Here is a 25,787-nt window from a genome sequence, read left to right as displayed (position 1 = left end):
TGAACATGATGTGAGAGCAAAGGAGGCGAAGGTATCTTGGGAAGGCAGACAGAGATGGGCTTTGCCCAGCATTGAAGCAGTGGTTTCTGTGCAGATCTGGACATATCAATATCTCAGTGGTGTAGTTAAACTGAAGCATGCTGGAGAAGAGCAGGAAGATTATACAGGGCTGACATTGACTGATGCAAGGATTKTCATCAAGTGTGTAACAGGAATAACTCAGCTGAGAGCAAATCCACAAAAATTGAAAGGCTGGAGTTAGAGGTTGGATTATTTTTTCAGTCCTCCTTGGGCACTGATTCCTGCCAGTGAGGGAGGATCAGGTCTCCACRCAGCCTGAGGAGCAATGGCCGGGCATACAGCTCAATGGCCCAGCGGAGCTCATTGCTGAGCCTCCTTCAGCAGGAGGCACCAGGTAGTGGCAGGTCGCAGTCACTGTCTCTCTCAGGCAGCCACCAGGTTTGAGCCTCATCCCAGCACCGTGATGGACTTTCTAACATCCTTCCACCCTGGTGTTTCCTCTTYGTCAGGAGCTGCCGAGAGCCTGATTTCTGAGAGAAGAGCCCGCACTCCCCCACTTAGCACCCTCGCAGGCATCTTTCCGAATGCTGTGCCCAGCTTTCCTCTTTACTTCTTGGCGAGTCCCTCACTTGATGTACAACCAAATGACTGGGGGGCAATGGCCCATGGTGTTGGTGCTGGACAGGGTTGTCATGGGGCAGAGCAGACAAGGTGGGCAGCTCAGCATGGGGGCAATGAAGCTGGGGCTCGCATGTTGCAGGGAGAGCATGTGGGCAGCTGCACTGAGCAGCAGGAACTGCTCGCTCGTTTGTGTGTTTGCAGTACTCAGTATGGGCAGCGTATTGCACTTAATTAGTTGGGCTAAATCAGCACGGTTTCATCCAAAGGCATTAGTGCTGTAGCACTCTGCAAATCCCCAGGGTAAGTCTGTGATAAGCTGAGGGAAGTCCCAGGCTGATTCAGCATGCCAAGAAGGACGCATAATCGGTTCCTTGGAAATGACTGAGGTGGCGTGAAAAGAGCAGTGGATTGAGTTGGGTTTCTGAAATCCCAGTGTGACTGCTTGTTTATGGCCCCAGTGCTTCGGAGCAGCACCATGAAGTGCTTGGTATCTTTGCAGCTTCTTCAGCAGAAATTGCTGATCTCTGTGCTATGGCAGTGAAAACTTTCAGCTGCTCTGTGGCCCCCACTAACCTTATCTTCATCAGGCTAAGCCCAGAAGTGATCACTTGTTGAAACCAAAACGTGGAAGTCTAGGGGTGAAATGTTGCAAGTGCTGGCTTGGCCCATGTTCCTCTTGCAGCAGTGGCTGTGTGCCAGGGTGCTGTGTGGGCCATGGGGCAGTATGACATGCAATCTGTCGGCCTGGTTCAGCCCTCTTCTAGCTGTGGTCCAAAGCATATTTGCAGAGAGCATAGACACTCATTGGTTACTCTCTTGGTGGCTGCTCTTCCAGTGCAGACATTCGAAACAAAGTCCCAATGCTGGGAGCTTGGGATTCGCAGCTTTGCAGTGGCCCCCCTTTTCTGTAATGGGTGTTGTCATCAAATTATTAGGACAGAAAAAAGTTTAGAGGGTCATTGTCCTGTTCAGGAGCTGGGATCCAGCCAGGCCTGGCTCTCTCCTAGCAGAGCCAAGAGGACTGTGCTGGGCATTGCAGGTCCTTCCCCTTGTCCCTCCTCTGTGCCCCAGGCCACCACCATGCTGCAGCCACAGTGAGCGCAACATTAGCAGGTGCCGATCATAGAACAGGATGAATTATACCCACAGGCTTTTAACAAAGTCATGTCTGCTCCTGCAGGACTCTGCAGAAGAGCCTCCTGTCGCTGACAGCAGTGACACAGCTCAGCCCATGGGTTGTCATGCTCCCCAGCCCAGGCAGAGCAGGGCCACGTGGAGGGCTGACGGCCTGTTCCAGCTCTGTGGCAGTGTTGCACTCTGGCGAGCAGCTCTTTGCAGCCCATCCTGTGCCTCCCCCATGATCGTTATACCCCTGATATGGTTGCTCATTATTTTGGGGAAGGATGGACTTTGGGTGGGTGTTTGTTTTTAAACAAATTGGAACTGCACAGTCTGGAGTCCAAAAACTTAGGAGAAGTCAGAGTCAAGAGAGCCACTGAGTATCAAAATGGTGAAGTACTGGATGGATACTTCCACAGAGGCATGACTTCAGAGTGCATTTAAAACAACACAAGCCTTGATACGTTTTTTCCCTTTTATCTCAATCAGAGCTGGGTAGCTGACTGTTCGGCAATGACAAAGAAAAGTACAATGATTTGTCGTCTTAACCCAAAGATCAGACCTGTTCCTCCAATGTCTATGATGGACTCAAACCAGAGCAGTTTTTGTTGCAAGTGCCTGATCCCTGCTGAATGCAGGTGTGTGCTGGGGACCTGCAGAGCTGCCCTCCCTGCTTTGTTTAGGGTGCAGGCAGGAGGCTCCAGGTAACAATTCCCTGAATTCCCTCAACCCCTTCCTGCCTGGCGAGGTCAGAGCTGCAGCACGGTAGCAGCAGCAGGCATATTCAACCCGGGGCCTGAGGAGGTAATGCAGCTCTTGGACATCGCTGTCTGCATCTATACGTGGGCTTAGAGGGGTRTAATGCCATGCTGGTATTATTAATGTTTCTGGCTTCGCCAAGGCAAAGCAGCCTGGGGAAGAGCGTGTGGGTGAAGGCAGATGTTCTCCTTGCTCTGTTTGGCCGGGGGTTGCCTTTGCCCTCTTCCTCCTCTCCAGCCCGGAGCTGTGAAGCTCGGGGAGGCCCTTGCCGGGGACGGCTCTGGGCGAGAGGAGCAGCGCATGGGCAATAGATGGCACTGCTGGGACAGGTTTAAGCCTGCATCTGATCTGCCATGGCTAAAGGGACACATCTTGGCCCAGCTCACCAGAGCAGGGGCAGGGGGCGGCAGGGGCCAGCACCTGCGGTAGGCAGCTGGGCTGGCTACCCTGTGACTTGGGCAGCGCTGCCTTATTGCTCCGGTTTCTGTCTGAGCCGGACAGTGAGAATGTTGGTGGGCAGGCCACTGTGAGCTGGCAGGGTTACACGGCTTAGGGGCATCCGGCACAAACCCACTGCAGCGAGGTTTTGCATCTGCAGCTGAATTTCCGCTGCAGCAAGCCTTCCTGTTTGTACCTGAATTTCTGCTTCTGTTTGAACGCACCAGAGGAGGAGGCTGCCAGCATCAAAGAGCACCTCTGGAAACTTCTTTCAGTGAAGAGCCTGAGCAGCAAAGCGAATGAGAGCCTCTGGCTGCAGAAGCACCTAGCAGAGCCAGGAGCGAGCGAAGAGGCTGGCAGAGCCATGCTGCTGGAGTCCATTCAGGTAAATCGACTCGCCCAGGCAGGCGGGAATGTGGGCAAGAGCTGGAATTGCCCGAGGCCATTGCAGTGCCTGTGCCAGACTAGCACAGCCTGAGGCAGTCTGAAGGGAAAGTTGCTGGAAATACGGCTGGAAAACATTGAGGAAGTTATACTAGGGAAAAATGCCAAAGAAAATAACACTTTCCTCTCTCCATTGAGTTAAAGTACTGAACTCTGGCTGATACAAGAGTTTCACGGTAGCTGTTTGAACAGCCAGATGTCCGTAGCTGGAGGTGCAGCACTTGCTTCCCTCTGCCCCCAGGACCTGCTCGTCCCTGCTGGGTGCCCAACTTTCTCTCCTCTTGGGCCCTTTCCCTGCTTCAGGTCCCAGCTTCAGGGACCCTCCTCCACTGAGGACAGGCCTGGTGTCTGCTCTGCCAAGGCCCGCAAGGAAGGCGGTGGGGGTGGCTGATCGTTGCAGATCAATTCAGACTGTGGTGGGGGCTGCTGTGGCAGCTCCTGCTGAGGTTGCCCAGTGTGGCGTGATCTCCTGCTCTTGCAGTGTGGGCCTGGCTCTCCCCTAATGCTCTCCCTCCCACCAGCCTCAGTTGCAGCCCTTTGGGCTCATCAGCAGTGTCTCCCAGAACAGCCACTGGTTGTCAGCACAGCTTCTCTGCTCCAAACCTGTCCTTCCCTTTGATTTCACTGCAGATTGCAAAATCCCAGCCCAGCAGAGCGAATTCTGGTCACCAGGATGTTTTAACCTTAGTTTTCCTTTTTTAATTTTCCTACAAAGACTAATTTAGGTGCTCTGAGGCAGGCTTAGCTCACTTGTTGCATACAAATTCTATGGAAATCATCCTCAGCTTCTGTGAGCTGTTGGAGCTGGGTTAGGTTGGAGTACCAAGGATCTGTGCATGCACCTGACTGTGCAGGTAAATACTGGTTTTCTAGTGCTCAGTCAGGCTCTGAAAAATCAGCAGCTTGGGGTAGAACTCCAGGGATTTCAAAATCAGTGTTGGGTGCTTCCAATTTCCTTCCTGAGGATAGCTAGCACCAGAGCTTTACCTTGGGCTGGAATCTGTTTTGTGGAAGTTAATGCCCACACAATAAGACAAATCTAGGAGCTGGTGTCTAGAGAAACCAACCAAAGTTCGTGATAAAACCATGGAAGATGTCAGCACAGCTTCGGCCCTGTCCCCAGCGAGGTCCCTGCTGGGTAGATGGACCCGTGGATGCACCTGGGGTGTTGGGTGCCTCTGTGCCACTCCCTGTGCTCAGCCAAGTGCTGCTTCGCAGGAGCAAGGAGATGCCATGCCATACAGCTGTGCTGGCATGTGCTCCAGGCATCCCCATTCCCATCAGATCCTGCCTGGCTTCCCATGGGGGGACCTTCCCAAAACAGCTGCAGCTTCAGCCCCTCTGAACAGCAACCGGTTTGTGACATAGTGCCCAAGGGAGGGTTTCGCTCTCCAGATCAAGAGGCGTTGCTGAGCTCCCCACCCTGTGTAATGCTGGTTCTCCTCAGTTCAGTGCTTTAGTCTTACTCCTTGCCGTATATCGGAGAAGGCTGGCTTTGCTCTGTGGGTGATGTAGGCTATTTCAAGGGGAACGTAGAGGGGGCAGCTTAATAAAAGCACAGCTTTGGGAGAGAGGATCAAAGGCCAAGCAGACTGAGGTTGCTGCTGGGTTGTGCTTGCTTAGGCCAGCTCCAGACCCCGTCGAAGCCAGCTGAGAGGTTCCCCCCAGTCAAGAGATGGGGGGAAGGAGGGGGAGGGCTGTTGCCTGCAAGTGTCATTAGGGAGAAAGCAATTAACCCCTTTGAAATAGACTGTGCTCCTGTTACCCTCCTCAGTAATACCCCTAATTGCTGAGGAGAACCTGCTTTAAGCTGGGCACTGAAACAGATTGATTCTGTATTGACTTGACTCTCCAGCACTTTGTTCTTTTTCTGGTTTGACCTCAGCAAATGCATCTTCCCAGATGACATTGCGCTGCGTGGGGGACTGAAACTCTCTGATCACAAGACAAACTTGCTCAGCTCATTCACAGCTTCGGCAGTCTGCTGCGGTGTAATCTACCAAAAGATGAAAGATACTTTATTCTTTCTAACGCATGACCAAGTCCGCTTGCTTGAAATATGAATAATTAAAGGTCCACATGCATTTATAAATGCCTATATTTTAATTAAAAAGCAACCCCCTTCTTGAAAACTTAGGCAGCTGAAGTGGCATTGTGCTTACCAAAAGAGAATGAATTATTTATATGATAGGCTCTGCTCCCTAAATTACTTGGGTTTAATGTACTGCATAGGCACTCTGTACTGATAACAATGCTATTTTGTTTTCCACTTAATCATCACAATGTTGTTTGTTTATTTATTAACAAGAACAAAAATACTCCRCGCTGGCCAATCAGCTACTTGCCTCTGCTGCACTGCTGGTGGGGCAATTTCCTCCCATGCTCTTGCTGTAGAGAGGTTGTTTTATAGCCCTGCTGTAGCATTTGGTACAGCAACCACATCCAGGGTCCTGACTTTAGATGAGGGTACTGGTAAATGCTGTTCAGACTCAAAAAATCCGGCACTGCTTCCATGCTGGGGTGTAAAATATTGGTACAGCCAGTCCCAACTATTCCAAAAATCTTGCCCTCTATATTGAAAGACTTGTTTGAAAGGCAGGATGTTTCAGAAGTAAACTTCTCTGTATTTGCCCATGTATGTTGAACCTTTATTGGTTTTCATTCTTCCTCTGCTGTCCTACGAGCTCTTGAGTGAGCTTCCCTTCCCTTGCAAATCAGATGGGCTTAGGGAGAGACAGACTCCAGCAAAGAAGCATGTAAAAACTGTAAGTATAGCACATCTCCTGTGAACACAGCATGCGATGGTGCACCGAGCATCCTCCATATGCTAAACTTGCATGGCAATGAAAGTTGTGTGTTATATTATCTATACAAGACAAGTAATTACTAAGGCTCTCCTTACGGCTGTTGTTGCTAACCTCTGCCCATGTCTCCAGCAAAGCTTACTGACGGCATCATGGGGCTGCTGTGGGGAGCTGTTTTGTGTGTCCCTGAGCTGTTTGCAGGCACCCGCGCAGGGCCAGGGCCTCTGCTGTCCTGTCAGTAACCTCAGCACTGTTGGATCTTTTCATTTTCTGAGCTGGCCACTTAGCCCTGGGAATGCAACCATTAATAATGCACAGGAGCTTCAAAGTTATTCACCCTCCTTTAAAGTCAGCCCTTGAAGAATTGTTTTATGCTGGCTCATAGTGCTGCCAGCACAACCCTTTTGCTTATTAACAGGACGATGGCATTTGCGATGACACTAGGGTTGACATTGGCTCATGTTTTGCCATTTGTGCTGTTAGRGAAGTTCTCTTGGTTCCAATTCATCTGCTTACAGTTTTAATAACTCTGACTTCTTTAGGGTGTTTATTTTTAGGGTAATGTAGGCCCTGCGGTTTTTTGGCTTCTCCTATTTCTCCTAAAGCATCCTGTAGCCATGGCAGCTGTTCAAGGTGAATTAGAAAAAGTAACTAGAAGCAGAGGGCAAGCTGCAAAGCAGATATGTGGATTTACTGAGGTGATGCTAGATAACATGCCTGTTCTGGGGTGGTGCACTTTTTCTGCATACTTCAGTTACCAGTGATTCATCTTGCTGAGCCTGATTTTCCTATAATTAAATGTAATGGAGATGAAAAATCTGGACAACTTAGACTATGTTCGAGAGGACTTGGTGCCTCAAATGGACATGCTGCCCTGTGCCCTTCACTTGCAGTCGTTGCCCTATGCACAAGCTCAGCATAACTGTGGCCTTCCTCCTTTCCATGTAATCCATAAATTGCCCCTTTCAGTATATGCCGATCCTTACTACATTCACTGTACAGCATGAGCAAGTGGTGCTGCTGAGACTGGCCAGCCCTGACCTTCCAGCATCACTGAGCACGGTTCGTGAGAGTTTTTGACGGAGGCTGGCTGAACGGATGGCACTGCCGTGCTCTGTCTGAACTGTAAGTTTTCCCAGTTGGGTTACAGAACTAGAAATGCTGGTTGCATTTCAAGGGCAATTTGAGTCTGACTTTGATATGAAGCAGAAAATTTTTGATAGAGTTGGGTGGAAGCAAAATTTGGCACACTCTTTTTTCCCTCCCTATTTGGAGATGAAAGGAAAAGTTACAAAAAAGTTAAACCAATACCACAAAAGCAAATATTTCAGTTGCTGCTTTGTTGTGATAATTTTAGAGTATTCCATTTTAACTTTGACCCTTCCTTTTATTTTCTTTTTAACTGTTTCAACTATCAATTTTTTATATTTGCAATTCAAATTACTTTTGAATTAAACTGTGCTGTTTCTTGACCTGAGTGAATGCATCTCCCTTAGCATGTGTATAAATGGAGATGCCAGATAAGGTTTGCAGTGGTTCACACGTATTGTAAGCCAGGCCATTGCAGATGTGACCCAGCTAATGCTGCCTGTCCCTTGCTTCTAACTGCTTTCCCAGGAGAGGTRGAACACACTGAATGTCCTCGCTGTTGTAGCTGCCAGAGGGTAACCTGTGATGCTGGGGGATCTTGTTGTTTGTTTGCCAGAGCCCAGGCTGTGAAGGGGAGATGGGCTCTGCCTTCTTCCAGATTTAAGCCCACAGATGGACTTGGAGATCTGCAAGGGCCCAGAGGTAATGCTGCTGTTTTGAATCTTAATTCTTGTGATGATATTCTGTGCTTATCCCCTCTTATGGGGTAGGGTTTACCCTTCCCTTCCCCCCACCCCCCCCAAAAAAAAACCACCCAACCAAACAAAAAACCCCGCAGTTGAATTGTGGGGCAGCACATGCTCTCCTTGAACCTGGAGTTTGGCATCTCTTAGATGCCCCTTCAAGTTAACAGTTTGATGCTACAAATAACAGCTAGTTTTGCAGAGCACTTAATCCCCACTATAGGGGATAATTTGCATGCAGAGCCCCTCTTGTTAGTTTGGAGCAGGTTAGTAAGCRTGACTGTGTTTGGGTTTGGTCCAGCCAGCAGAGGCAATAAGAGAATCCTGCCTGCAGGGAGCTAATAATGTGACTTCTGTTACTTAAGCGGTGGAGGTGAATCGTGCTTGGTAATTTGGGCTGCAGGAATGGAGCAATAGGATGTAGGGCCCAGCCTGGCCATTTATTGTCATGCCTATTCCACAGCTGAGCTATGGGAGCATCACCCTAAATACTGGCTGTTTAAACAGCGCCTGCATTTCCAGCCTGAGCCGAAGCAGCTCTCCACCCAATCCTGGCACAGGCCTGGGGCTGCATTCAGCAGCAGGAGACTGCAGAGCTGCCCTGGATGGGTTTGTCGCCCTCTCCCCCTCGGCTCCATGCTCCTGCAGCCTTGCTGCTCTTCAGTGCCCTCAGCTCCTTCCTGAATGTGCTGCAGAAGAAAGAGCCATCAAAACTTCCTGACTGTCCTGGGACCCCCCTCCACATCCTGCTCTCTGCTTTATCCCTCGTATTCCTATGGGATGCAGGGAGGCCCTTTGGGCAGCCCGACCAGCTCAGCCAGCGTGTGAGCAGAGGCGTCTGGGGCTGTGCCTTCTCCCCCGACTCCCCGAGAAGCTGCTGGTGCTGCAGTGCCCTGCTGCACGAATCCCTGTTAGCGCTTTCCAGCGCGGGTGGCAATTTCTCCACCCCTTTAACAGCGACGGTGCGGGGAGAGGCTGGCCGCTGCTCCAGTCACACCTCCCTGTCGCTCAGTTGCCTTATGCTGAGCAGGAGAACAACAGAGCTGGGATCTCTGTGCCAGTATTAATATAGTACTATGCATTCTTAATAATTGCACATCCCTCTGGCATAAAGTGGTACTAGATGCAATCTTCTGACTTCTTGTTTGTAGCCTCTTAGCAAACAAGCAAGTTGGGACTCTTGGTAAGGTGTGCTGAGCTACTGCTAGGTCTGGACTAGGCAGGGTTTTTTTTGTAGAAGCAGCTTAGAGGAATTGATGGGCTGCAGTAAAGGTATTATTACATTATACCCATTTCTAAGGGCTGGGTCATGTTTGACAGATTAATAATGATTTCTGCTAATTTAAACTGAAAGAACATCAGCTGACAAGAAATGGAGCAAAGGGAGAACTGTGAACATTCCAGTTGATTATGGGGACACTGTGAACTTTCGAGGTGGTTTGGCCATGAAGAAGACAAATGTTGTGACTGAATGTGTGAAATCAAGTAATTTCAGGGGCAACTGAAAACACTAGCTGCCTTCTGAAATCCCGGATGTAATTCTGGTTACTTGCAATCAAGAAAACTGATTGCTGTAAACAGCTACTGAATTGGTCAGAGGACTGGAGAATGTCTCACCAGGAGAAATAGGAACAGCAAAGGAGAAGAAAGCTGCGTGCTGGTCTGAGGTTCCTAAACAAGACCCTAAACATCTCCAAGCATCCACGGGTATATCTGGGCAGAAGAGAAATAAGAGCGAGCTCCTTCCTCAGGCATAGTAAGATCCAAATCCAAGACTTAGGAATTCAAAACAACGACTAAAGGCCTTGCACTTGGAAACTTGAATATTTCATTGAATCCCTGGGTCAGAAAGCAGCCATAGCCTGCAATTAGGCAGGCACAGCTCTCCTGGCGGAGGCAGCTCCGAGTGTGAGCAGTGCCGGCTCCTTCGCAGCATGGGCTGGGATGCCTTGGGGGCACAGAGTCCGCTTCCTTGTCACTGAAAACATTGCCCTCCCTCTTATAACATATCAGAGGCTTGAGGTGTACTTTTTAAAAGATCAGTATRTATTTTTAATGCACGTGTGAGGTTTTCATAGGAAAATCACAACTATGTAGGGCAGGAAGGGACATGGAGAGGTACCCTAATCTATCCTCCTGCACTGAGCCAAGATCAATATGTCTAGACYATCCCTGACAGATGTTTATGCACCTTGTTCTGGAAAGTCTTAATGATGTCTCCATCCTACAGCCTCCTTGGGCAATCTATTCAGGTGCTTTGCTTTACTTGTACTTTGACAGTTTTTTCCTAACATCCATCCTAATTCTCCCATCTTATTATTTTTGTCTGATCACCAGTGGATATAAAAAAACAAGTCATTACTCTCTGCTACAGAAACTTTTTAAGAATTGAAAACTGTTACCACATCTCCACTGGGTCATTTCTTCTCCTGAGTTATTTGCCCCACTTCCTTCCATCTCTCCTTAGAGGACACATTTTCTAGACCTCTGGTCACTCCTGTTGCTATCCTCTGGGCTCTTGCCAGTTGGGCCCTGTCCTTCTTGATGAACTGTGTCCAAAACTGGACACAGGACTCCAGCTGAGGCCTTGCTCGTGGGGAGGGGAAGGTTTACTCCATGTGCCTCACATGCAACACTTCTGTTTATACATTCCAGCATGATAGCTGCAAAAAAAAAAGCAAATGTAATGTCCTGGTTGCCTTTGAGATTTTGACAATGCAGAGACAAGGGCCATGTAAGTACATGGATAGATGCATAGATGAAACTTGGACTTTCACCAGTTAAGCAAAAGTAATAAAGCCTGAGCAAGCAACGGCAGCAGAGAGCAGCCTTCTCCTGCTGCCTTGTACGCAAGCCTCAGGTTGGCCCTGGCACAGACCAGCAGCAGCAGGAGGGGGGAAAGGGAGCCTGATCCCTGCCTGCCGCAGCATGTCTGCTCCCGCCAGGATGCAGCCCACGAGATGGCCCTCCCTATGTTGGGAGCCGATCCGCAAGGGTCCCTCACGCTGGGGAATGTGCCAGGTGGGCGTTTGCACCGCGTGGCAGCTCCCTACCGCGGCTGGCTCCCAGAGGTCCATGTGCTGACAGGCACTGAGACTTTCTGCTGCTGGGCTTGGCTTTAATAGGCTGTGCTTATATTTGTGGGTGTATTTATTTCTGCTGTGTTCATTTGCTTTTTGCTCCTGGGGGAAACAGCTTTTGGTGGAAAAAGTAAGTTGTTCAGACCGAGTGCTAGGCGAGAGGCTGGTAAGTTATGCAAACTTTGCATGGGCTTTGCGAATGAGATGGTGGAAGCGGTGGTATGTGAGGAGCAACACATGTTATGATGACTGGAATTCCAGTTGCCATAACAACCTGATGCAGTCCTTAAATATAGAAACAGTTTTTACCCCATATCCCCCCTCTGTCCTTTCTTCTATAACAAAGAAACAAACTGGCTTTGTTTTCTTCTGTGTGCAACCTGTTATAATCCAAAACGTCAGAGGTAATGCCAGCTTTACAGTAATGTAAATCCCTATAAGTACAGTGTGTGAGGTCGAGAGAGCCACTAATAGCTGGTTTAATGGCTGTGCTCCATTCAGTGATTAAGGAGATGGGCTCCAAATACTAGTTTAGCTCAGTGAAAACCCTCCAACAGGTTAGACTTAAAAAAATCTGCTAGCAGGAGTGGGAAGAATTTCATTCCTGCTGGAAGTCTGTGGCTGCAGCTTTCAGCCCAGCGGATGGGAAGGAGATCTTGTGCCCCAGCAGCTGAACGAGGGGCAGAGCTGGGGAGAGGCCTCTCAAGCGTCGTGTCAAACCTGCTCAGCACAGGAGCCTGCTGTCGTTTTTCAAAGGAAAGGTTCCCTGAAGGAGCTGGTTTCTGTGGCAAAGGGCCCCGTTTCCCATGGTACAGATGAATCCAGTGTCCCCTGTGCTGTGTGTCTGCCCAGCCAGGCTTGCTGGGCAGAGCTGCGCGTTGGAAGCTTGCCCTGGTGCCTTGCAGGTGGCTCCTGTTGGGTGCAGAGACCCAGTGTGCCGGGGCTGCTGGCCACCGCTTTCCACTGGCATCAAGAAGAAATCTGTTGGTGGCATTTTTCTGTGGCTGTGAACCCGTAGCTCCCTYGCTCTCCTAACATGGAACTGTTTCTCTCTCGATGATGTTGCATCGCTGAGAAGCGTTTTAAAGGTTTCACAGCCTTTTACTGGCTGTGAGTACATACACAAGGAGATTTTGAGAGGAGATGACACTTTTATTTAGTAGTAAAGAGGAAGTTCTTGGAAGCTGAACCTAGAAAAAATCAAACTAGAATTAAAATGCTGTTTTTTTATAGGCTAATTAATCACTTTATTGGTAAACTGAGAATGTTCCTGTTTATAACTAAGTTCAGATTATTAAAGGAAAGGGGGGGGGAAATGAAAGAAACAACCTGCTGTTATCCTGCTGGCTGTGGAGCAGGAGGCCCAGTGTGGGGCGGCAGGTAACCAGAGCTACCTGCGCGTGTCACTTCGGGACAGGTCAACCTGCTGTCTTTGCTAGGACAGTGGTGTGTGTGTGGTTTGTATGTTTTGTTTTTTTCTTCAAATGCTGGCTGAAGGGCTGTCCCCTCTGGGATCTTCCTTCCTGTGACATCTTGCTGCTGTCACGTTTGCACTAGCATCAGGAGAGTGCAAAGGATCGATGAACATGTACAGTGTGTCAAGCAACAGCTGCCTGCACTAGGGATATATCAGATAACTGGGACATGGCATTATTATCTTTCAGAAATTCAAATATGACAGTTCCTCAATGCACACAACACAAAGATTGCTGTGAGAGGGGAAGAGGCAAGAAAGGCTCGAATATAATGTGCTGTGGGGAGCAGGAGTGACTGTGTATTGGGAAGTTGCACACAGTAAATGTCACCGTGCAGTGAGTGTGCAGCGAGCCTGCAGAGCGCTGCTGTCCTCCCCAGCTGTACTTTCAGTGATAGCAATGCTAACAAATACAGCTACCCAAGACTGAAGCCCTGCTATGTTGGGGGGGGGAAAAAAATCATTACACAAAAAATTCACCTAATGCCTTTGGTATCTCCTCTGTGTGATTATATATCAAAACCATTTGTTAACTTTATGTTTATTCATCAATGAACTATATAATGCTTTCAGAAATTCATACTTATCTTTTTAATTAAATATTGGTTTTTACACCATAGATGAGAGTCTCAAACTATGCAAATTATTTATTGGTGCAATATAGTAGAAAAACTCCCAGGTTCCTGACTCCACTGCAGTGTTTGTTTCTGTAATTTCAAACTGTTTGTTTACTACATTAGAAGGATATTTTGATTGCAGAGCCAAGTAGCTGATTGATATGAAATTTTAAGATTAAGATTTCCCATATAATTCTAATTCCTCTCCCTTGAACAGCTGCAGAGATGCAACCTGTGAAAGCCAGAGCAATCCCTCTTTTTTTTCCAATAACAATCCCATCTCAGTTCATGTTATGTGCTTTCCCTGCTCTGGTTGTTGAAAATAACTAATTTTCCTGAAATTGTCTTTGGCTCTTACTAGAGATCAACAAAGGGCATGGAAAATGCCGAAATTAAAACTGCTCAGATCGGAAAAGTTAAGTAATTGAATACCAAATAGAGAATAACTAGTGGGTCAAGTGTGTATCTTCTAAATGCAGTAACAGGAGGCTGCTCTTCTGAACCACCTGTTTATAATTTTAGGTTTGTTTTCCTCCTGTTAACCTCTTTTGACTCTGAGTTGAAAGACCTCAGATCACAAATCTCAGGGTTCAACAAGGAAAGATCTGGCTTTGGAATGTTACAGTCAGAAAAGGATGTCGTAGTTTGATATAAATTGCAAGGTCGGTAAAACAGCAAAGACTTGCCTTCCATCAGCTAGTCACCTTCTTCCACATTTCTCTACATTTATTGAGAATTGTTACTGTGCTAGTTTTAAACCCAACTATTGTATTGACTAGTCCGTTGGGATAAATAAGAGGTAGCAGAAAAAATCACACTCAAATCCCTGTACATTGGCTTTGCAGCTGTTAGACTGCAGCTTTAACGTTGAGTGACTGTGAGTACTTGGGGGGCTTCAGCATGCTGTACAGTCATTTTCGGTAACTAAACACTACACACACTCACAGTGAACTCTGCATCACGGAGGCATATTTCAAGGGAAAATGTAGCTGTCAGAATCTGTAGTGTGTAACTTGCAATTAAGTTTGCACATTCATCCATTTTCTTGCAAATCCTTGGGTACATGGGAACTAAATATAGCTAAGGGATTTGTGAGCTCAAGTACACACAAAGTTGGGCTTTTATTTCTACAGAGTGGGCCCAAAGGTCCAGACAGAGGGTTGATGTTCCTTGACAGCAACATAACAAGAGAGAAGTGGGGGAGGATAGCCTTGAGGGATGCAGCACCATGACATATGAAGCGCTACAGTGGAACTACCTGATCGTTTCAGCCACTGGAAAAAAAGTCCTATTGGAGGCTCAGAAGACCTGCACGCAATGTGGCTGAACAGGAGGAGCTTAGGTGGGCGTTTAAAAGTTTCCGCTGTGGTTACTTTGGCCTCCCCAAGGGCCAGAGCTGCCGTACGTGGGTTCGGAGCAGCTGTGGTGCATCCTTACAACACCGAGGCATTATTGCCCTATGCAGATTTTCCCCTGCCAGACTACTTATGTTTAATGTAGGGAAGAGGATGAGGAGGTGGGAGCTGCTTTTATGGCTCTTTATTCCAGGACTGGGGAGACCTTTTTCTTTGAGAGCCATGTAGGACTTCCCAGTACCTTTGATTAGACCATTTGCCCAATGGTACTAGAGTGAAGATGCTGAATGACTAGGGCTTGCTTTTCCTCTACTTACCTGATGCTTAGGCGTGCCTTCCTGTGGGGCACTGAGCAGAAAGCACATCTGCCTCCCAGGCTGAGCTTCCCTGCTGCTGGTCTGTGCCAAGAAATCCTCCCCTCTCCCTTTTGGGGGTGCTCTTTCAGTCTGGAAAGACTGCATTTAAGCCTAGAACCGCTGACGAATAAGGCACAAAACAGGCCAATGGATCTGCCTGTATCTACACAGACTAATTGCTAATGCCAAACACCTCTGGCTTTATAAAAAGAAAAGTGCTTTAATCCATATTAAGGTGGGAGCATCACATTTCTCCTGACCAAGCAAATGACTGGGAGACTCAGTCTCAGATTGCACCGCAAAGATTTTTAAAGCATAATACTGTAGCTTCTGGGATGGTTCCCCAGACATTGCTGCTTGTTTGTGCTTGTTCCTATCCTAATTATTTTGTTTCCTAGAGGGAACCTTCCTTATAGTCAATTTCTTATGAAATTTAACTGGTCTGTCTTGGTTTACTAAATTAAAATGCATGAAATTTGATGCTTTAAGAATGAACAGTTTGATTACTGCTATTCACATTGTTGATTCTGACTTCACAGCCTGGCAGACTTGTGCACACCAAAAAAATGCGACATACTCTCCTGCACGCATGCTGGGTACAAGATAAACTCAGCCTTTTCAGTAGGCAAGAAAGCAACACCAAGGAACATTGTTCTTAACGTCATGCGCCCAGCAGTTTGGGGATGTCAGGGGCAATCTTACCTGTGCAACCTTACTTCAAGTCTTTGCGCATCTGTGGTAGGAGACACTTCCAAATGGCTGATCACATGGTTTTATAGGGACCCTCCAGTGGCCAATGTCACCTCAGCATCCATAGGGCAACCACAGGCAGAGAAAAGCTGCAAACATYTGGTGCTGGGGAAGCAGAGCTGAGCTATCCTCAAGATATTTTTATAGAAGCTTTAAGCAAAGTTAGTTTTTGTTACAAAATATGCTTGCATTTATAGAATGCAAAAAATAAAATACTTGCATTTATTACCCGGAAAGAAATATGCAGGCTTAAAAATCTTGCTTTAACAAAATATCTTTATTTGATTCACTCTTCTGCAGCGTGTCTGGGGGCCATTAACCACTTCAGCTGGAAAGGCAGCTGAGGGTGGCTTGGGCACCTCCMCTTGGATGTGGGTGTTCCCAATACTCCTCCTGGCATTCACTCAGCTGCARCAGCGCTCTAAGCTGCTGCCCTTGGCCTCCCTTTCACTGCTACTTTGAAAGCAGGGTTTGGGAAAGACAGCATGACATTTGGCTGTTGTGGAAATGACCGTTAGATTATAACAGCAGAATGCTTTTCAGTGGACAGGTTAATCTTGCTATTAAGTCATTAGCACACTCAGATGTCCCTGTACTGAGATGTCTGTGAGAGTCGTCAGCCTGAGTCTTCAGATGGGTACCTGAAGTAGCCACAGGCATGTGGGAAGCAGCAAAGGCAATGTTACTCCACTGATCTGGTTGGGAACATGCCAGTGGCCCTGTACCACCCTGATGTGATGTCCTAAGCTGGTTGCTCACCCATGACCCTGCAGGTGCAGGAAGAGGAAACACACCCAGAATAGCATCCCCAGCCTTCCTCTCYCAGTGCAGCAAGAGCTGCATTCAGAGCTGACTCTGGATGTGCAGAGGGAGCAAATGCACCAGCAGTGGGGTGGTGGGTGGCTGCTGGGAGAGATAGGAGGGACCTGGTGGTTGCATGTTCTTGCTGGAGCACCAGAAAGGACTGGACAAGCTCCAAGAGCAATTTGACTGTGTGGGACCAGGCTCCCAAGCTGCCTCCTACCACACAGCAAGATGCTTTCTCTCCTTCTCAGTCCGTTTCCTGTAAAGGAGGGCTCTTCTCCTGCCAGCATCTGGCCTAGAGGATGCTTGCCTCCTCCTAATGGTTTCAAAGAGGGTAGGAACCTACGGGAAACATCTTTCTCCTGCCCTGTACCTGAACAAGAAGACAAGCATCGAGCTGGGRTCTGCTCTGACACATCTGACCTGCAGCTTTCGCTGGACCCTCATTGGCTCTTATGCCTCTAATCTCTAAGCATGTTATGGCTGAGGGAATTGGCTCCTGACCTTTTGTGAAGACCAGAAAAGTCACAGTTGTCATTTTACAAGTTAGGATCTGAGGCAGGAGTGCTTTGCTCACCACTGCAAGTCTCTCGTGGGGTCAGGAGCTGAACATAGCCCCCTCAAGGCTCTGTTGTCTTCACCAGAAGGGCTTTCATCCCACTTTCCCCAAAACTTGAGAATGCCAGGTTTGACTTTGATCAGTCTTTTTCCTGGGTTGCCTAGAAAGGGAGACTTCAAAGATGGGAAAGCCAGAACATTGTCTGTGAGCTGTATATATGATTCCTTCCACAGCAGAAGTGTTCCTACCAGGGTGTTAATTACAGAACAYTGCATCCTATGGAAATCCCTCTAAAAGTAAATAATAGAGTTAATTTATGCATCAACTCAGAAGCAGATATCCCTGATCCTAATGCTACAGCAGAGGAGAAGGGGATGTAGTTTCACTGTTTTGATCAAGACTTCTTCAGGGGAAATAGATTTTCCCAGACTGTGAAGAGCAGGTGAATCCCAGACTTGGAAAGAAAGCAAGACATTTCTCAGAAAAAAAAAAAAAAAAAAAAAAAAAGCCCTTTGAAACCTTGAATATTACAGCTCAGAGATGAGAAAGGTGCTGTCAGCTTCCTGCAAGGCATTCAGCACTGACAGATGCGACTGACTTGTCACTGCGTCTCATCACACCAGAAGCAGGACACATTCACTGAAACAATCAGGAACAACTTCAGAACAGACAGGAGTTTTTCATGCTATGTACAGTTGAACTGTCATTATTCCCAAATGCATAAACGGGTCTGAAAAGGGCCTGGACAAATTCACAGAGGGCAGGGAGTGACAGTGGCTATTAGAGAGGTGCCAGATGGTGGTAACCTGTAGCGCAGGAGTCCCTAAATCTCCAGTAGTGGGGAGGGTCACATCATGCTTGCTCTGGGTCTTACAGACTTTTCCAAGAATCTGCTTTTGGCCACGATCCTATTTTTCCTTCAGTAAATGACAGATTTAAGCCAGTCTCCATTTCCTCTGGTATAGGGCACAGAGCAGTACCAACCCAAAGAATTAAATGATTACGGCTAAAAACCAAGAGTGCCAGGAAAATGCTTCTCTCACAACTGCTTCTCAGAGGGGTTGCAGCAGTCAGCAGGTACTACCTGGTGGTGCTGGAAAACTGCTCTGTGGCACAAACCTCTTTATCGCTGCAGCRTTTTCTTGTGCCAGGAAAAGACAGCAGCTGTGTCAAAGTTGTCATGTTGGGGGCACGACAGCGAGGGACAGAGCAGGAAAGGGTCATGCAGCCACATGTGACACCCCAAAATGAATTTGCATTTTACCAGGAATTTTTCTGCGGAAAGGAGAAAGACACCCACACAGAAAAAATAGCATTGGGGTTAGAAGTAAATCATGGCTGTATTGTGGAGCTTAAGATCTATTGTAATGATGCTTGTGTTGCACTTGGTAATTGAAAGAGCTGGACTGCTGCGAGGCTTCGCTGCACCTCCTGAGGGCCGTCGCACTGAGCAGCCATGCCCCATATCAAAGAGACTGGTCTGGGCAAAGCGAGCAAAGATCACCCATACAAGCACTGGGCTTGAGGAAGAGGTTGTGATGTGTTGCTGAGCAGAGGTATTTAATTAATCTCCTCCATTGATTTTAATAGAGAACCACCCTCAATTTTTATGTGCAAGAGAAAGAGTATCTGAAGAGCAGCCATTTGTAAGACAGCCAAGTGAGTGCTGAGATGGGCTCAGTTTACTCACCTCTGGTTTTCCAGGGCAAGACTGTGGTTGACCTTTGTGAACATGCCAGAAAATTGAGAGAGGGTGAGGAAGAGGTGATGATAACTGGAGAGATCATTGCCACAAGCCCTGCCTTCTCCCAGCTAACAGGGTGACACAGAAGCTGAGCGAGGGGTGGAGAAACAAACCCTCTCCTTCCAGCAAGCCAAGCAGGCCTCCAAGCAGGGACAGCATGTGGGGGAAGACCAGGTCTTGGATAGGATCAAAGGGAAGAGGAAGGATGGACATCATCTAGCATCATCAGCTGGGGCAGTGTATGTGGGTGCTTCTGGCTGTGGTGACCCTTGATGAGGAGGTGTGAGTGGGCAGCACCTTACAAAGCTCACAGCCCTTGAGGGCTAGCTGTCTGCTATAGATAAGGACTGGGTGGTCTTGTCTGGTTCTGCATCCTATCAGAATGGAGGTTCTGAAAACAGGCAAAGGTTTGAACTTCAAGAGCTGTCAAAGGGCTTGGGAGAACAATTGTAAAATATTGAACTGGCTGCTTGCTCTTCAGAGATGATGGTAGGTGAGACGTTCTGGAGTTTGCTGGGATTTATTGATTCACTGAGGACTAACAGCTTGAACTGGGGGCCTTTGAAATCTTGCATTACATTGGCTGGGTTGTTAATATTTAATGTATAGAGAAATAAAAAGGCAGGTAGCTGACAACTCTCTTAAAAAGTAAAAATGTTTATTATGATAGTTCTGAGAAGGCTTTGCCATTGTTATTACTTCAGTTACTGCAATATCACAAAATAAAAGCTGCAAGCAGGGAGGGAAAGCCCATTGTGCCAGGTATGAAGTGAATGTGTGGATATGACCATGTGTTGCAGGGGGACCGGTTATCTTCGTGCTGGTGCGTGAAGCACAATGGCTTCCTGAGGCTGGGGCTCGTGCTGTTGCTTTTTAATCTGGGGCCTTTTCTCCCTTTCACTGTGCACCCTTGCTCTTCCCAGCAAGCAATGATTTCCAAGAGCGGGCCTGTGGGAATGTCCAGTTAGCATTAACCAACTGGTAAGCAACATGAGTTTAGACAGACCATGTCTTTTCATCTTCTTAAAAATGGGTGACAATATTTCTGTCATCCACAGTATATCCGAACTCTGCTGAATATCCCTCCAGATTCTGGTGGGAGTTAGGCAGTGATTCTGAGGCCTTTGAGAAGGGTCCTCTGCCCTTTTTGCAGAGGAAACCTAGTGTGTTTTTTCAGAAAAACTTCTTACAGAAAAAAGCATTATGACTGCTTTTGCAGAAAATAAAACATTCATTGGAACTCTTAATTCTGTGTTATCATGAGGAGTTTGGACAGGAAAATGCTTTTTAGAGCATTCCTAATGTTAGAAGTTCAGAGGCAATAGTAAATCTACATTTCTAAGCAGTTGTTCTTTTTAGATATTTAGTCACACTGGAAAAAGACAGTCCCAATAAAGTAGGGATGATTGGGTCAGATTGTTGTATTAGAGGTTTTGCTGCAGGCCTTTGGGGAGTTCTGGTGCCTAAATCTGAAGTAGTTTGTAGAGGAGGGTGGATTTGAGCCTCTTTATGCCAAAAAAGGACTTGAGCATGGATCTCTTCCCTCTGAACAAGTGCTTATCACTGAGTATTTAAAAAAGAATAAATAAATAAAAGATCTGCTTTGCTCCTGCCTTTTCCAGCTGTAGCTTTAAAAAACAGAAGGAAAAATGGTCAATTCACTGCAAGAAGCAGCATAGGGACCTGCCTTTAGGAGGGGGCCTCAGACTGCAGATCCCAAGAGGAGGGAGGAACTTCACACCCTCAGCGAGGAGCAACCTAAGCCTCAAAGAAACCTGATTTTAACACAGCTTAGTGTTTCCTCTGGGTCAGCTCCAGCTAGCTCCTTGCTCAGTTGCTGGCATTTTCCACTCCTGTTCTACTGCKTGGTGTCAAAATCAGAACTTGCAGGTCCCTATGAAATGGGCACTGCGGCGGTTCTTGCTCTGTTCTGAGTGTCCTTAGTTCCAGCTGAGCCCCAGGAAGCAGATCTGCATTTCAGGTAGGCTACCGCAGTGTTTTCATTTTGTAAGATTACATCCAATTTGTTCTTTTTGGTTAGTTAATGCTGGGTATTATTCCCCTGCAGCACTCATGTGTACAGCAAAAAGGGCATGTTTAGAAGAGCCCATTAAAATTCATGGGGAATGGTGCTGTCCCATGTGAAGAAGTTTAATCTGAAACTGCCTTCAAGGATAGTTTATTGTAGCTTTTTGCATCACAGCTACAAACACTTTAGGGGAAAAACAGGGAAGGAGAACAGTGTTAGATAAGCTGCTTTAAAATGATCTTCATAATCCTGTGAGTTAAAACATATTTTATTAAATACCTGCTAGAGATGCAAAATAATCCAAGAAAGACTGGAAGTGACCCTTCCCAGAGATGATATGTGGTGTTCCTTCAGTTTTAAATGGATGTTACTGAAATCAGAGCTCTCCCCGCTCCAAGGAGCCTGCTATGTCAGTGGCACAGGATGCCCGCTTTTTCCCTGATCAAGGCAGGCAGTTGCAGTCAACATGGACAACCTCTGACATAGGATTGTGGGTTCAAACCCAGCCCTGTGCATCCACATCAATGCCTCCAGGTTCAAACCGCTGCTGAGTTGCAGTCTGGCTACAGCCCCTCTCTGCCCCTGCTGCAGGTTCCTGTACAAATCTCTCTCCAATGGTGGTTCCCACAGAGCCAGCTTGGGGCTCCTGTGTGGAAGCCTTGGACAGACATGGGGAAGGTTTTCCCTGTACTTGGTTGATCCTGTAGGACCTGGACACCCATAGGGCAGCAGTCTCCTTGGTGCAGACCTAATCATTAGATATTTGCTTGAAATTACATTTGAGATGCACGCCCCCCCCCCCCATGTTATTTAGAAGGCCTCATGCCAATGACTGCAGCCTCACAAAGCAGCCCTAGTTTTTACTATCGTTGAGCTGCACAAAGGCAAAGGAGAAGGAAGGGGCTCTTTATTCAAACCTGAGGATGAACAGGAGCGTGGAATGGCTGAGAAGGGCTGGTTTTGCRCAGGTCTTCCAAATCTTGCCTAATTCCTGCCAGTTCCTCAGAAAAGATTAGCAACAAAAAGCTAAAAATGTAGGAAACCACTGTCAAGCCTTATTCTTGCTGAGGTGTGTGAGTCCTTTAAAAGTTGCTGCCAGTGATGGCAGGAACCTCTGAAAAATGTGCCCTCTGGTTAGCTGCAAATAACAGTGACAAGGCAAAGAATCATGCTAGAAATCACTAAGAAATACATACCTCTTAAGATTTAAAATACATTTAGCTGCTCATTCATCCTCCACTCTGCACAGCTTTCAGCAGGACACTTTATCCTTCTCTGTCTCAATTTTCCCCTGTATGAAAGGGGATATTATGGCACTTTCCTCTTCAAACCTCCTGAAATTACTCTAACTGCARTGTCCTTTCAGGATCCTCATACGCAGAGCAATTCTTATTATCAATACGCTGAGAAGAATGCCCTGAAGCCTGGTAAGTTAAGTGATGGCACTTTTCCAGCATTATGCCCCAAAGTATATTTTATCTGTGGGACGAGTTATGCATTTGTATGAGTTATGTGTTTTTGTCTGTAAGGCTGAACCTTCAGCCTGTGTTGGTTAAAAAGGATCTAGCCAAGAAAAGCCAAGAATGGGGATGTGGGGAAGGGGAGCTGACGAATGCTAGCGGGAGCAGATGATTCAGGGCCGTGATGGCTTTGACAGCTGTGGATAAGTGCTTTGTATTCCCTGAGCTGTTCCTGGAGGGGAAAGCTGGAAAATATTGAAATAACTCCTCTGTCTTGCCTGTCTGATGTCTCACCAACAGGCAGGAAGCTGGCGAGTTTGGGAGTGGGTCTTGCAGGGTGCTCGGGTGTATGAGGGAGCCGCGTTACATCCCTGGGGGCAGGCGATTCGTGTCCCATCTGAGCGCTCTGCAGCCAAGGCTGCACAGTGCAGAGACGGGACCTGGCTAAGTTGTTCCAGCTCCCCCAGCGAGTGCCTTCCTCAGAGGTGCAAGAAGCAACACCCACTAGGTTCTCATCTTCTTTCCCCAGAGCTGCTGTGGGCGCTGCCTGGGAGCTTGCACCTGCCCTATCCGACCTGGCAAACCCAGGGTTTCTCTGCTGAGACCCACCAAACACCAGGCTCCTCAGTTATACTATAGCTTTCGAGTACCCATTACTGGGGAGGGGGAACAACAAATAACACGTGGTAATGCAATTGCTCCACTGCTCCTAATTGCAGCGGGACTGAAAGGGTGCAGTGGGGGAGAGGGGCTGAAGGAGGGCGTGCGCCCACCTGCCGGCCCTGCTGGAAGGCCTCGGAGGTGCCTGTCCTCGCCTCTCCAAGCCCCCACGCTCGGGGACTGTTTGCCCAAGTCCAGGTGGAAGCTGCTTGGGGAGGGCGCTTGGCACATCCTTCCCTGCTGTGAGGCTGCTGTGCCGTGCTGGGAACAGCAATGTCCTGAAGCAGCCTTCAGAGCCGCAAATCCCTTGCAATGTTATTTGTATTTGTTTCCGTCAGACAGGGAATATGTTGCCAGGAAATCGAACAGGGGGAGCTCTTCAGCGGACCCAACTGCTAGTTGCACTGCTTAGTGTCTTCATTCAAGCCAGTGTATTCTCTTTTAGATGAAGCCGGACTGTTCGTTTCCCCTGCTGCTCTTTCTCAGCACTCCTGCCTCTCCGTAGCAGGAGAGGTCTCCCCACCACCTGTCGTTACACGCTTATAAGCGGGCTGGTTTTCCAAATGCTGGTTAAAGCAGTCAGACTTTCTCCAACCCAGACAGAAAAACATCACCCATGGCCTCTGAATCAGGCAGACTTGTGTGTAATGCACAGGGCTCGTGACCAACACGGCAGGTTCGACAATATTTTCTACTACTAATTACACCTCTATTTATGTCTTTTGTTCAGAGCTGGAACTTCGCACTGCTGCCTGCAGTCAGCAGCTGCCCGCCATGTCTGCAACGCGCTCTGTGGAAGGGTTTTCCCAACAGACAGCTCCATAACTGGAGCAAAGGATATTGCCAGGCTGCCTCCTGCTGCTTCCACAGCAGATCCCGGCCCAGCAATGGGAGAAAGTTGGGTGGGTGCAGAGAAAAGGGAGTGCAGGCAGGGCCTCCTCTCCCTGAATTCCTGGAAATGATACTGCAGGAAAAGCCCTGCTTCTAGGCCTTGAACCCTTGTTCTCCCAAAAGACTGACCAGTGTCTGGAGTCAGCACAGGCCTTTGTGGGCTGCAGACCCTGAAGGGTGTCTGTACAGTGGCTGTAGGGCTGTTGACAGTCCTTACTAGCAGGGTGTGAAGTGACCTGGCTGGACTAGGYGGGATAACGGTCTGTGATTATCTGTGATCATCCCTGCCAGGTAAACAGCGGATGCAAAGGGTGATTTGTAGTCTGATGCCCATGTCAGTGAGGCAATGCCCAGGGCGAGGCAGAGGTCTCACCACTTGACATTGCTCCACCCAAAATGACGCCTGGGGCGAGGTGGGATTCTTGCAGCCTGGTGGTGTTGCTAAGGGCAAAAAAGAAAAAAGGCCAGCAGCCAGTGACACCCTCCACTGAGCTTGACAAGGACCAACCATCCCACAGTGTTTGACTCAGCCCCACCTCGCCAAGATTACAAATTCAGTGCATAAACGATCCTTCATTTTGAGGACGAGAACACCAACCTACGGACGGGGTGATGGGCCTGGACCTCTCTCCTCCCCAAAACAGGGACTCCTTTTTGGTAAGGTTTGTGCCTCCAACAACATCCGACGTTACCCCGGGAAAAATACCATTGTTAAAAGCGCTTAATTATCAGTTTGAGCTCAAAAAGTAGAATTTGTTGCAGTAAGTGCATTTATCACCAGCAATCCTGAACCTGTTGGATCTGTCGCTTTAATAAATTGTTTATTTTGTTCAACTTTGCGAACCTGACTCAGTGAAAGCCCTTTTGAGGAGGGCTCTGACAGGCAAATGTTGATTACCCTTTCCCTCCCTTCACGTGACAGTAACAAAATAGCACTGTGAGAGGTCACATCTCACACAATTGCACAAACTGGCCAAATTCTCTGGCTCCATTGGCCTCCTTCCTGATTTATGCTGAGGTGACTAATAAGAGTCTCTTGCCCTTCAGTGCCTAATAAATCCAGAGTCCCTGAATGATATATCAATCCAAATTACTTTAAACAATTCAATGCTTAAAGCTAAACATTAGATAACATCCTATAGGTGGCTGTTTTTCCTTTTGTGCCAAGCCTGCCTGAACAGCACAGATAGAGAGAATAAACTGTCCTCCCCAGGCCTCTCCATGGGGTGGGTGCTGGCAAGCCCCTGTGCTACCTGCCCCAGGGAACCCAAATGCCACTGCAATTTCATCCTGAGCAGGACAGGGAGCTGGGAACCCCAAGGATTTGGTTTATGGTACCGACAGGTAGGAGAAAATTCCTTTCTCCGGTCCTTTTACAAATCTAGCAGATGGGTGGCAGGGGACTTTTTACTTCTTACTTATTTGTGTGTGTATTCTTCCTCTCTTATGTAATTGTATTTGGTCTCAAACCTGATGTGATCAATATAGATGCAGCAAAGAGATAGTGATTTACACACCCAGGCAGCTAAGGCTGGTGTTTTCACAGGGTACAGTTAGTTCCCCAGACTCATCTTCATTAAGAGGAGAGAAAGCAGTGGATCAGATGGAGCTGTTCTTGGGAAGAGAAGCAGCAGTGTCTGTGCTTGTGGTCAGGGAGCACAGAGAGGCCAGTAAATAGGTGCAAGGGAGGAAATGCATATCCTGGGAAAGGCAGAAAGCTGGAGCCAAGGGGGATAGCACTGAAAGTGCTTTGTGGGAACCCAAATCAGACTGGAGTGTTTCCTGCCCTGTTCCCATAGGCAGAAAGAACCCAGCCCTGGTGAAGCACCACCACCAAGGCTTGTCTCAGGGATGCAGCTCGCCTTGAACCACTCTGCAATGGGGCAGGAAACTCTCCAGTCTGATTTGGTTCTTAGGGAAGTTTCTGGTGCAAGTTCCCACAAAGCACATTCAGACCCTTTCTGCAGTCA

General features: G+C 47.9%; 1 long non-coding RNA gene across 1 annotated transcript; it reads left to right on the top strand.

Annotated features, from left to right (window-relative positions):
- Positions 1 to 3,303: 3,303 nt before the first annotated feature.
- Positions 3,304 to 24,557, top strand: LOC112961120. The gene is made up of 3 exons (XR_003251933.1): positions 3,304 to 3,343; positions 22,173 to 22,233; positions 23,657 to 24,557. It is a non-coding gene; the product is annotated as an uncharacterized LOC112961120 (long non-coding RNA).
- The last annotated feature ends 1,230 nt before the right edge of the window (positions 24,558 to 25,787 follow it).

The sequence above is a fragment of the Apteryx rowi genome, unplaced genomic scaffold, assembly GCF_003343035.1.
Source record: "Apteryx rowi isolate R43461 unplaced genomic scaffold, aptRow1 scaffold_0, whole genome shotgun sequence".
Lineage (NCBI taxonomy): Eukaryota > Metazoa > Chordata > Aves > Apterygiformes > Apterygidae > Apteryx > Apteryx rowi.
Note: the sequence above shows the minus strand (reverse complement) of the source record. Positions and strands in the feature narration are given on the sequence as shown.